The sequence below is a fragment of the Silene latifolia genome, chromosome 5 (genome assembly GCF_048544455.1).
Source record: "Silene latifolia isolate original U9 population chromosome 5, ASM4854445v1, whole genome shotgun sequence".
In the NCBI taxonomy this organism is placed as follows: Eukaryota; Viridiplantae; Streptophyta; class Magnoliopsida; order Caryophyllales; family Caryophyllaceae; genus Silene; species Silene latifolia.
Genome location: NC_133530.1, coordinates 53,255,711 through 53,267,020, shown reverse-complemented (window position 1 = coordinate 53,267,020; position 11,310 = coordinate 53,255,711). Strand labels below are relative to the sequence as shown.

At 40.7% G+C, this 11,310-nt stretch overlaps 1 non-coding gene across 1 annotated transcript; it reads right to left on the bottom strand.

Moving 5' to 3' along the window:
* Window positions 1-5,541: 5,541 nt before the first annotated feature.
* Window positions 5,542-5,648, bottom strand: LOC141658120 (small nucleolar RNA R71). Its single transcript, XR_012549024.1, has one exon. It is a non-coding gene; the product is annotated as a small nucleolar RNA R71 (small nucleolar RNA).
* Between the last annotated feature and the right edge of the window lie 5,662 nt (window positions 5,649-11,310).

Sequence of the window (11,310 nt, the reverse complement as noted above, 5' to 3'; positions counted from 1 at the left end):
ACCCGAAAAATCATGCGGTTAGGCTACTACTGGACCACCATGAAAGCCGATTGAAGAAACTACGTCAAACATTGCCGCAATTGCCAAATCTTCGACAACATACAACACATACCACCATCCCTCTTATACACCATGACATCACCCTGGTCTTTCTCGACCTGGGGCATCGACATCATCGGAAAAGTCAACCCGATAGGCACCAAGTGACACTGCTTTGTCCTCGCCGCAATCGACAACTTCACCAAATGGGTGGAAGCACAATCCTATGCAGTCTTGACCGCCAAACAAGTGGCCAGCTACATCCAAGACAACATCATCTGCAGATATGGGGTACCCCATGAAATCATCAGCGACCAAGGCTTCCACTTCCGGGCGGAAACACAAGCCTTACGGGACAAATACAAAATCAAACAACACTGATCATCCCCTTATGGTCCCTAAACCAACGGAGTGGTAGAGGCAGCAAATAAAGCTCTTGTCACCATCATCAAGAAGATGCAGGACAATTACCGTGATGGGCCGAGCATACTCCCATTCGCACTCTGGGGATATCGAACCTCCATTCGAACACCAATATGAGCAACACCCTTCTACCTGGCATACGGTATGGAGGCAGTACAACCAGTAGAGTTGGAGGTTCCATATCTACGCATTCTACTAGAAAGTCAAGTTCCTGAGGCGGAATGGACCCGCCGAAGGTTCGAACAACTCACACTCCTAGAGGAACAATGACTGAACGCCTTACACAGTCCAGCTATACCAACGACGTATACAACGGCCATTCAACAAAAAAGTCAAACCCAGAAACATCAAAGAAGGAGACTTGGTCCTCAAGTCGATTTGAGCACCATTACCCATCGATCCGAGGGGGAATTTCAAACCCAATTGAGTCGGACCATACCTGGTTAAGAAAATACTTTCGGGGGGTGCAATGAGACAGAGTGAGCTAGACGGGGAGGATTTCACAAACCCGACCAACCTAGACCAACTCTAGAAATACTACCCTTGAACCTTAGCAACCAACAAACCTTTCCCTAGTTGCACAACTAGTGACCAAAATCTCCCGTTCAAGTCAATTCCTCAAAACGTTCTGATTTGAAATTGCATGTTTTATCGAGTATAAGTTACGGCACCTTGCCATGTTTCAAACAGCCTTTGATCTGTCAAAGGCAACATCCATTTGCACTCAAAACAAAACACCTGAACTACGAGCATGGTTTTATTTCACCTCTTCAGGTGGATACGTAGGCAGTCCTTCTTACACAAGAGAGATACAACCACAAAACCCAAACAAATTAATAAAACTCCTGAACTACGAACATGGTTTGAATTCACCTCTTCAGGTGGATACGAAGGCAATCCTTTCTTACACAAGGAGGATACAACCATCCCTGGCACACTAAAAAATCACCTATACAAATTCCAAAAAAAGGGAAGCACTCCCTTTTCCACAAAAAGAAAACAAAAAGAGCCTTTCTCCCTTCCCACAAAAATCCCCTTCACATGTGCAATGTTTAGAATAATTCAAACTGAATTGCCTTTACGAAATGGATGGAAGAAACAACTAGTGTTAACGACATTTACTTAGCAAAGGAAATCCTCTTTTTTAATTAATAATGAGAAGGATTACAATCTTGACAACGAATAAAGCTAATCAAGTCCACCACTTGCCAAGCTAGAATGTCGCCCGAGACATCTTACATAGTAATACTAGCACAAAAAAACACAATACATAGCTAGTACAATATAATAAAAACACACAAACACTAATATAACATAATAATAAAACGGGTAAGGGAGGTCTTCACTCTTCCATTCCACCCTTTCCTTTTCCCTCGAGGTACATCTTACCCTTGTTCTTCTTATTAGCCCACCTAGCATGGAATTCCTCTTTGGAACGGATCCTCAACAGATCTACAACAGCGACGACATCCGTCCCCATACTCGGCCGAAGCCGAGCCCACACATGGCTCACCATCTCTTTGGGACCCAAGCTCCTCCTTTTCGGTGGCCTCACCACATCCGGGCTGACATCATCAGCAAAGTCGTCAAAGAAGGTATGGTTGGCCTTGCCAACCTCTCTATACTTCAAGTCAATGACTTCATCTTTACGAAACTTGGACCTTTCTTCCAAGGTTTGAGCTTTTGACCACTTGACATAGGCGGGAGTCACCCATGTCGTTGAAGCAGGGTTTTGTACCTCCCAAGTCGGCCGAGTTAGCCCACCACCTCTCTAAAATCTCCACAAGCTTGGAGTTTCGTAAAACACTCTCTTGGACGAGAGTATCTTGAGCGGGCACCTTTTTTTGACGTCCCATTTGCCTCATATGCCATTCGGGATAAATGAAGGAAGCAACCTTCAAACCCACCACCATCAATGAGAAAGAACAAGCGGCCGGAGCGGGCAACCCCGTGAAGGACCTCAAGTGCCACAACGACAGCACCCAACGGATATGAGGACCACCCTCCTCCACAAATTTTGAAGTCGAATAGGCCTCGGTGGATGCAAAACTATCCGAATACAACTTCTTCCTCATAGTAAGGTGACAGAAGGAGTAAGAAGAAAAATCAACCGTATGCTCTACATACCTTAGCTTCTCCATGAGCCATACTTGGAGGATCCTTGGAGATCCGAACGAAGGAGCTTCTCCACAAGAACCCTTCTTGTCCAAAGCTTGGATGATCTCGCCATGCACCAACCACGATGGATCCCACCCGTACTCCATTTGCTCAACAACATGCACAAGGGTCATGCTACCATACCATCTTGACCCCTCCTTCTACAAGGCATCGACAAGGAGGTACGCATGCACTAGGCAAAAGGCAAGAGCCCTTCTCCTAGCCACATCCGAGATATTAACATCCAAGCGGTTTGAGAAAATGTTAATGAGAGCCAACATATCCACACCATGAGGAGCAAGGAGGAAGTTAACTTAGCTTGTCGACAAGCCAAACATGGAATGAAAATTCTACTTGTAACACAACCGAGTTGTAGGAAGCACCGGAGTACAACCCGGCTACCCTGCAAAGGCACCCACTTCTTCGGCAAGAGGGCAAATTTCACCCTTTGGGAAAACGAAAACATGATATTTCGAATCCCAAAACCGAGATCATGCTTCAAGGAACGAGGATTGGACCTTAACTTGACTGATGTGACCAATATTTGAGCATATTTAGTCCCCGAATTAACATTGTTCTTATGCTTTTTAGTGCATAATTGGGTCATTTACTATCTTTAGTCTTTCGTTTTGCATATTCTTTGAGGTTTTGTTTCCTTGGTAGGAGAGGAGTGCAAACCTTGCATTTTCATGGCAAAATTGAGCTAAATTAATCGAATCTAATGACCAAGCATCAAAGTGAAGACAAGACTAGAAGGCCTATGTAAATAATGAAGTAGATGGGCAATGATGAGAAGATCCTTGCATCCCCAACAAGATCCTTAAGGATTGTTGGAAGAAGAAAAGAAGAAAAGAAGAAAAGAAGAAGAAGCTTGCTGAGATACAATCCGGGCGTCCCGTAGCCAGTCCGCTCGTCCTAGACCTCCACAATCCGAGCGTCTCATGCCTCAGGCCGCTTGGATTCCTTCCCAGTGCAAGCCGTCTCCTCCTCAGTCCACTCGGGATACGCATATTCCTTGAAGACTAGCGAAGTGGAGATAAGCATCTCCTTCGAGAGGAGCATTTCCTCAACTTTTCTTAAGGGTCTTAATCATCATTTAAGCCCTTAGTAACCCTAATTTATGTACCTAATCCTTAGTATAAATACCCCATTGTACTAATTAGATTATCATGTTCTTCATATACAATCTTAATCTCATTCTAATCTTGTAATCAACTTTTAATTAAGCATTAATACAAATCTCATTTCCTTAATTTCTCTATTGTTCATCATTTATTTTGGGTAATTGAAGATTATTTGGGGCTTATTTGGAGGATTGACAACCTTCCAATCATTCATCAAGTACTTATATTATTCTTTTCTTATTATTTTGGAATCATAATTAGGTATAATTCTCTTAATCTTTTTTTAATTATTGTTAATCATCTTTATTTATTCATCATGTTTTGTCTTCCTAGTATGATTGACAACCTTGTTAGCATGTTAAACTTGATAATGAGTGTGTAGTCCTCTTAACTAGGGTTAATGGGGAATAGGGGAAACCAACATGGGGATTGATTCATGCTTAATCTAATATGCTTTCATAATAAATTTGCTTGCTTGTTGTGATTTCAACTTATGCACATGTTTTATTTGATGAAATGCGAGCCTATGAATCCTTGCATTTTTTTACCCATCACTTATCTTTTCAATGAGACTTGTAAGACATAAACCAACTCGAGTCTAATTAGACCATGCACATAGTTGGATAGGGAGGATTAAGTCGACTTGTAGGTGTTGTACAATCTAATCGATTCGGCTCCGGGACCCAAACCTTCCTAGGGATTGTAAGATATACACTAACTCGATCCCATCACAACAATAATTGCTTGCATCTAGTTGAAAACATGTTTGTATGATCAAATCCCATGAATCCCCTATGAACCCATGACACCCTAGTGCTTTTAATCAATTGTTTACATCTCATTTTAATCATCTTGCTTGTTTACTTCCATTGTTATTTAGTTTAGTGATCTTCTTATCTCAACCCAAATTGTGACACCCTTAGACACCACTACTTGCAATCGAAAATCCTACATCAATACCCGTCCCTTGGGATCTAACCTTTACTTACCTATTTACTAATAGTAGAGTAGTTTGTGAAGTTATAAATATTGTTTTGGTCTAGGTAACTTTTGACCACGAGTAACAAAACCGACGAACCAAAAATGGGGCCGTTGCCGGGGACGGTGTTAACTTGATTTGATTTTCTTTGATTGTTATTAGTTATTTCTTTCTTTGCCTTGGGGAAGTAAAACTCCTCAAGGTTTGTTCTAATTATTTTCGAGTTATTTGATATTTTGCATGTCTAGAAGATCACAAGGTAACTTGTTACCCATTGATCACGAAATTGAAAGAACTTTGACAACCAATAGAAGACTTGCTAGAAATACTTTGAGAGGTATTGGTGAGGTTGTAGACATTTATCCAAATACTATTGAGTTCATCAACCCTTTTGCAAGAGAAGGAGAGGAAAACCCAACACATAACCCACCACAAAATCAACCCACAATGCCTAAATTTTCATCATATTCCGTACCAACCGAGGAGAACCTACCAAATGGTACTCCCACATCACAACATTTGACCGGTAATTTCATTGCTAAATCCGCATTTATCCAATTAGTCGAAAGAAGCCAATTTGGGGGGATGCCTAGTGAAGACCCTCATTCTCACATGGAGACTTTTTGTGACTATTGTGATGCGATTTCACAAACCGGAGTGACTTAAGACCAAATTCGATGGGTCTTATTTCCTTTTTCTTTGATTGGTACCACGAAACAATGGCTAAAGAGCCTTGATAAGGCTACTCTTGGTATTGACTCTTGGAAGAAATTGGCACTTGCTTTCTACAAAAATTTCTACCCTTCGGAAAAGACTAACATGCTAAGAGCCCAAATCACGGGATTTAAATAAAGGGACGAAGAATCTTTGTATGAAGCTTGGGAGCGATTCAAAGGAACTTGTCGCTTATGTCCTCATCATGGACTTAGCGAGTGGTTCTTGGTACAACAATTTTGGAATGGTCTTTATGAAGACTCCCGAAACATTCTCAACATGGGATCAAATGGTATGTTCACCGAAGTTGACGATAATCAAACATGGAACAAGATTGAGGAAATGGCGGTCCATAACTCACAATGTAGTAGACCTCTAAAGGCTACTAGAGGAGGAAAACATGAAGTGGACTCTATTACTCAATTGGGTGCTCAACTTAGTGCTCATATTGATACCATTAATTTGAAGTTTGAGAAGGCTATGGCTAAACTTGAAGAAGCCTCCAAATCACCAAAGCAACATGTTAATGCCATGGTGGCATCTTCATCAATTCCAAGTGGAATATGTAAGAATTGTGGAACTTTGGGACATGACCAAAGTGAATGTAGGGGAACAAGTGAGCAAGTGAATGCTTTTCAAGCATACAAGAGTGGTACCCCTTATTCCAACTATTACAATGAAAACACCAAATTCCATCCAAATCTCTCATAAAAAAGCCAAAATGTTCAAAACCCTCAACCAACATACACCCCACCTCCAATGAGAAACCAAAATCAAAGACCCTTTTACAACCAAAACCAAGGTTACCAAAATCAAACTCCATACACTCAATCAAATGACCATGGTTTTTATGTTCAAAAAGCGGTCCTCCAAATGCAAAAGAACCAACAAGAGTTTTTCACTCAAATGCAAAAGGATAGCCAAGCAAAAGACATCACCATTAACAACATACTAGCTCACACAAATATGTTGGAGACCCAAATGTCTCAATTAGCATCTTCAAGTTTACAAAGACAAAAGGGGCAATTACCACCTCAAGGTAATCCCCCAAGACAAGAATCGGTGAGTGCCATCCATTTGAGGAGGGGTATAAGGTATGAAGGGCCGAAGAGGCCCGTTGATGAAGATGTTGTGAATGCTAGTGACAAGGAAAGAGTTGTTGAAAACTTGGTCGGTGTATCCCCCGTGGGGTTTAATTTTTCAGTACTTGTCGTTAGGACCACCTAGACCAAAACACAATTTATAACTTCACCAACAACTCTACAATTAGTAAAGAGGCAAGTAAAGGTCGGATCCCAAGGGACGGGAATTGAGATGAGAGTTCTATTGCAACTAGTGGTGTCTAAGGGGTGTCACAATTGGGGTTTGAAGTAGAAGATCACTAAACTAAATAGCAATGAAAGTAAACAAGCAAGATGAATTAAAAGGGATGTAAACAATTGATAAAAGGCACTAGGGTGTCATGGGGTCATAGGGGATTCATGGGAATTGATCATACAAACATATTCTCAAGTTATAAGCAAGCAATTATTGTTGTGATGGATCGAGTTGGTTTATGTCTTACCATCCTAGGAAAGTTTGGGTCCCGGAGCCGAATCGATTAGATTGTACAACACCTACAAGTCGAGTTAATCTTCCCTACTCAACAATATGCATGGTCTAATGAGACTCGAGTTGGTTTATGTCTTACAAGTCTCATTGAAAAGATAGGTGATGGGTAAAAAATGCAAGGATTCATAGGCTCATATTTAATCAAACATAACATGTGCATAAGTTGAGATCACAACAAGCAAGCAAATAAACTATGAAAGCATATTAATTTAAGCATGAATCATTCCCCATGTTGGTTTCCCCTAATTACCATTAACCCTAGCTAAGGAAACTACTCACTCATTATCATGTTGAACATGCTAGCAAGGTTGTCAATCATACCAACAAAGTGAAACATGATGAATAAATGAAAGTGATTAACAATAATTAAAAAGGGATTAAGAGAATTATACCTACTAATGATACCAATAATAAAGCAAAGAATAAAAGAAGTACTTGATGCTTGATTGAGAGGTTGTCAATCTCCCAGTAATAACCCAAATAATCTTCAATTACCCAAAATAAAGGATGAACAAGAGAGAGATTAAGGAAATAAAACTTGTATTAAAACTTGATTAAATGTTGATTACAAGATTAAAGAGAGATTTGATTGATATTAACTACTGTAAAGATTGCTAAGAAGAACATGCTCTTCTAATTAGACTAATGGGGTATTTATAGTGGGGATTAGGTGCATGAATTAGGGATAACTAAGGGCTTAAATGACGATTAAGTCCCTTGTTGAGGAATCACCGGTCTCTTTAGGGAGACTCCGGTCTCTAGGGAGACTTCGGTCTCTAGAAAAAGATGTGCATCCTTCCTTGAAGCTTGAAGAAGATGAAATGGGATTGTCTGGGAATCCGGGCGTCTTTAGCACGGGACGGGCGGATTTGGCAGCTTCTGGACGGGCGTCCAGAAGGGAAAGACGGGCGTCTTTGGGTGGTTTTGTCCGGGTGTCTTGTGGAGGAAGACGCACGGATTGTGGGGTGAAGACGGGCGTCTTCTAGGCAATCCGCACGGATTGTCAGGCAGTCTTGTTCCTTCTTCTTTTCTCCCTTTTTCTTCATAAAATCATTGAGGATTTCCTCGGGGATGCAAGGATCTTTTCTCATCATTGCCCATCTACTATAGTATGTACAAAGGCCTTCTAATCTTGTCTCTCCTTGATGCTTGGTCATTGAATTCAATCAATTTAGCCTCATTTTGCCATGAAAATGCAAGGTTTGCACTCCTTTCCTACCAAGGACACAAAACCTCAAAGAATATGCAAAACAAAGAACTAAAGACAATAAATGACCTAAATATGTACTAAAAAGCATGGGAACAAGGCTAATTCGGGGACTAAATATGCTCTAATTATGGTCACATCAAATATCCCCAAACCGAACCTTTGCTCGTCCCGAGTAAAGAGGTGACAAAGACTAGGACCACTATTTAAACTAACCTAATAACATAGCCGATATGAGACAATTAGCGGGTCTCACTCCGCCCCTTCAACTCACAACAAGACAACCATGAGGTAGGATGCCTTCTGGCAAGGCAAGGTGGGTCTTGCCAAAATGGTGACACATCCAAACATTAAGAACACAAAATCAAGTAACGGATGCATCTACAAAAGAATAGCCACTTTCCTCATCTAAGTGGCGGAAATTGTCTACAAGGGAAGCAATTCAAGGGTACACATTCCTTCATAGATGCAATTTCTTCAAACTACTAAGCCTAGAAGGATACCAATAAATCACCTCCAAGTTGTGTCAAGCTAGGGTACCTTTGTCCTCAATCGTTAAATGCTTTTGTCAAGAGTAGACTCCCTATGGTGTTAGAAACACTGGAGGATCACGGAATTCCCCCTCTTGCCTAGACAAGAAGAAGGGTCGTCCCCTCTATACCATGCACAAAAATGGATACGGTGGATAAAGGGATCGATAGATATTTGAGTTTCACTTTGGGAGTTTGCTTTTGTTTTTGTTTTTCCCCCCAATTTCTTGTGGCATTTGACATTTGAGAACACTTTCTTTTGCCATTTCTTTTTTATTTTTGGCATTTCAACACTTGACAACTTTCAACTTTTCTTTGCATTTCTTTTGAACATTTTCAAAGTCACCCCATATGTAGTGAGGGTGCCTTATATTTGAAGCTTTAGGAGTCTATTTTTGCTCCTCTTTTCATTTGATGCAATTTTGCAAACTTTCTTTCACTATTGAACTCAAATTGGATTTCTTTTTGTGCCCATTCCCTTTGATGACAAAAATGTGGTAGAACATGGATGATGGATGGATGCATGGTTTCAAGGGTCACCTTGGAATAAATGGTAGCCAAGGAGTTATCACACCACAAGGTACTCTTGACTAGGCCTTAATCCATGGGTCAAAGGATACTAGCATGACACATCCTAGGGTGTTTTAAAAGTATTCTAACAAGCCAAGTCTTAAGAAGAAAAAGCATCTACTAGGGCCTATATACACTTGTCAAGCTTCCCAAGTAGACGGTTTCGCAAAATTTTTCTAACATGCAACTACATGCCATGATGCAACTAACATATAAACATCCTAATGCAAATGATTCTACCAACTAATATGACATATAAACTAAATGCAAGTCCTAAGTTCACATTGTTATACCGCATCAATCAAAATAAAGCCACATAGTCATTAACATAAAGAGGAAAAATGAGATTGGAGAGATCATACCATGCGGTCTTCAATGTCCTCATGTCTCGGATGTGGCGTAGTCAATCAATGTGAACAAGGATAAAACAAACACAATATATACAACAATATATACTTGACTACACTACAAAGGAAATGAACTTGTTTTTGGATTTTCAAATTTTTCAAATTTTTATGGTTTTTCGATTTTTTTTTTTTTTTTTTTGAATAAAAGCTAAGTTAGAATTCCTCATCCCCACACTAATATGGGCATTGTCCTCAATGGCCAAAATGATGGGAAATTATGCAAACATGATGCATGAATTCTACACTAAATGCAAGCTACACTAATCTACACTACATGATGCATGGGTTTTTGTTTATGACGGAGAGCGTAATTTAGATTACCTCCCGTTGCGTATGCATGTACTTCCCCAAACCGAGATAGACATTATTTCTAATGTCCTAAAGTTGGGGTAGTTCATGCACACAAGATGCAATGCATGAAACTAAATTTGTCATTTTGGATTTTCAAAAGTGGGAACAATGAAATAAAAACACCTCAATGGGGCCGAGGTGTTAGTCCTCTATGTTGCTAGCACTCTCCAACCATGACAAAGTCAAATAATGTACAAGTTAACAAAACATAAACTTCTTTCATGAAAATTGAAACTAAAGAGAGGAGATGAGGAAACTTCACTTAAGCTTGAGATGGGTGCCTCACGCCCGCTCCATCTAGCTATGAAGAGATCCTCTAGAGATCGCCGTCATCTCCCTCTAGATCACTATCCCATATTTCCTTAGATGCATCACTTTTATTTAGGTTCATGAACTCGTCCTCTTCACTTCCAAGATCCACCGTGTCCCCTCCGCAAGAATTGTTGCTCCCTTCCTCTTGTCGCCCGTTTGCCCCTTCATTTGCCCTCTCCGAATTGGGGAAGAGTAAATCCATTTGTGCCCAAGAGGGAAATGCTCCCTCCTCACTAATCTTTCCCTTTTGAATCATATCGTGGTATTGAGGATAGAGTGTATAATAATTGTCCACGGTAGCTTCATATTGTCGGAAGTGCAAATCTTGTAGAATTCCCGTTACAAAGTCATCACGGGGAAGGATAAAGGGGTTGGGATGGTTGTACGGTTGGTAAGGAAATGGGTAGGGAGGCACTTTGATTTTCTCATCTTGAGGTTGTTGCTCTTGTTGTTGTTGTTGTTGGGGATTTAGAGGTGGTGGTGCCTGCCTTGCTTGGGTTGGGTTTGGAGGGATGAGGTAGGATGGGATTGGTGATAAAGGTCCTCTTCTTGGTGAGATTCTTGGTAGGCCGGTCATTGGTAGGTAGATTGGATCACTTCCTTTCGTTATCCACTTGATCCTTTTATCAACCCCCTCAAGGGTTATCCAATGATGATGAATAAGAAGAAGGTCTTCATTTATCCTTGTATTTCCGGAAAGAGGAGCATACTCATTATTCTCATTGAATTTTGGATTAAATGTTTTGCAATCTTCGTAATGAGCCCTCCATTAACAATGTGTCTCATCCCATCATCATCACCGTTCCTAAACTTTGCCCATTTTTCGAGTAGCACAAGAGGCACATTGAAGCGGTACCCACCCCTTCCTTGGATATTGAGATAAGAC